Here is a 2500-nt window from a genome sequence, read left to right as displayed (position 1 = left end):
TCTGCGGCATTTCTCAGACATTAGGTCCAGACAACGCCGGGCCTTTCTGGTTAGGTTCTCATTTCGTCTCCCAGCAGAGATGATTACAAGATCATCTGCATATGAAATGATCTTGCACCCCGCTGGAAGTGGAATGTCGAGGGTGCTTAACATGAGGGTGTTAAACAGAGCCGGGCTAAGGACCCCCCTTTGTGGAGTACCATTCTCCAGAGACAAATGCCTGGAACGGTGATCTTTGAACTTCACTCTGGCAGTTCTGTTCCGAAAATAGTTATCAATCCAGGCAAGTAGTCTTGTGGATCAGGATCTCCTGAATGACAAGCGGTCTCGCCAGTTCAAAAGCCTTCTCCAGGACCAGGAAGATAATGACAGAGCTGGCGTTGCTGACATTGCTCAGTAAGGTGGCCATGCTGTGAGCAGTGCTCTTACCCCTTGTGAACCCGTGTAGGTGTTCATGTGGAGGTCCCAACTTCCATTGGAGCTGGTTCAGTACCATTTTCTCTGCTGTCTTTCCCAGGCAGCTGAGTAGGGAGATGGGACGGTACCGTCCCGGCTCCTTTGGTTTGGGAACGGGAACTATGTCAGCCCTCTTCCAGCACTGTGGCAGCGAGGAAGTCTCCCAGGACTTGTTGATGAGATGCAGGAAGGCAAGCTCACCTTCATGTCCTAGGTGGGAAATGATGGGGTGGGAGATCCCATCACAACCCGGGGCTGACCGGGAACTAGTCTTATACGTCCGCCGTAATTCCCTCTAATTTTCTCAGATGAGGGCATGCCTGCCTAGAAGCAATTCCTCTTGGCATGCCTCAACTCTGCTGGTAGGCCAACGTTTCTTGTTCTAGCAGAGAACTCGAGTGCCAGTCTCTCCGCCTCTGACCGCGGGTCATGGTGGGTCTGTCTGGGGGCTGAGCGATTTGTGGCCCGTCTGATACAGTTCCACAGCTCGGAAAGGGAAGTATGGTGGTCATAGGACTCACACCACTCCAGCTACTTTTCCTGCTTTACCCTCTTAGCAATTTCCTGAGAGCCTTTCTCAAAAGAGCATGGTTCTCAAGGGTTCTCTGTCTGCGGGTGTCTTCTGCACATATTTATTCTGTGGTTGACCTCCTTAATTTCATCATTGTAGTACCAGGCATCTTTGAAACACCTGGACCACGGACGAGTTTTGGCATTTACTAGTCTGGCCTCAAGTATATCCATATTATCGTTAAGTGAGAAGTCACTGGTTCTGAGGCACCTGGCCAGGGCCTCCTGGAAAGCTTTCCAGTTGGTCCTGTCCACCTTCCATCGAGGATTGTGCTGGGGCACGGGTGCCGGGCCAGCGTCCAAGATGGTGGTGACTATCCCATAGTGATCGCTCGTGGCAGTGTTGTCCACAGACCAACTAATTCTCTCGACCAGGGCCGCAGTGACAAAGGTAAGGTCAAGGACCCCCCGCCAACGTGCGTAGGCTCCTGGCTGTTGAGAAGAGCAATCTCGGGGCATGACTCAAGCACCTCGGCTATGTGGTAGCCTGCCGCATCACGACTCTGAGTGGGAGCCAAGATGGGGTGGTGGGCATTGAAGTCTCCCCCTATGAGAATTGGCTCGTGTGCTGCAGTAGCACAGACTTCACTAATATCTAAGCTCCTACAGTTTGAACTGCTGTATACATTGTACATCTTGAGGGGACCCCCGGCCAAATGGATCTCAACGGCAAGGAATTCTACTCCTTCTCCACACTGCACAGGATCGGCAATCAAGGAACAGGGGATAGTCGACTTCACGAGGGTAATCAAACCTCTGGTGCCTTGCGTACTCGGCAGCACAAAGGGATGATATCCCGAGAAGTGAACAGATTCCCCTGTTAGAGTCTCCTGGAGCTTCAATGTTTCGAGATCGCACGATCGCGTGGAGAAGGGCATTCCTTAAGGAAAAGCTGTTGATGTTCCACTGCAGTATGCTTAGATTAGAAGCCATTATGCTAATCTGAGTCCATTAAATCTGTGTCGTCAATGACGTTGATATAATCGGTCTCAGTGTCCGACGCCCCAGTGTGGGTAACGTCAGATATTTCGGAGTCTGACAACTCCTTGGTGAGTTCCTCACTGAGCGTGATTTCTTCACTTGACTCGTCACTGTCGTCAGGACAGGCCGACCCATTAGTAGGGCTGGGTCTCCTGGGAGGTGAAGAACCCCTGGTCGCCTTGACCTTCACTCTGGATGGTCGTGGCTTCCTCACCCTTTGGGGTTTGGGTGCAGGCTCTGCCAGTGTGGTCTTGGCCGCAGGTTGGGTGGGGAGACAAGTCTCGCCCTGGGGGGTTTGTGGGGAGAGGAGTCTCGCCCTGAGTTTTTGTGGCAGTTGGGCCATTTTGCAGTGGTGTCCCGCTTGCCCTCCCTGTGTGCTTTGAAGCACACCTCCGTACTGAGTTGCCATGTAAGAGCTGTTCAATTCATCCTCCCACGCCCCCACCCACCACGGAGTCCAACAAGGGGAAACCGTGCACTGAGGCCATGGTTA

The sequence above is a fragment of the Penaeus japonicus genome, unplaced genomic scaffold, assembly GCF_977035675.1.
Source record: "Penaeus japonicus unplaced genomic scaffold, GWHDUDI00000001_assembly GWHDUDI00000020, whole genome shotgun sequence".
Lineage (NCBI taxonomy): Eukaryota > Metazoa > Arthropoda > Malacostraca > Decapoda > Penaeidae > Penaeus > Penaeus japonicus.
The sequence above is the reverse complement of the archived record's forward strand: the minus strand, read 5'-3'. Positions refer to the sequence as shown.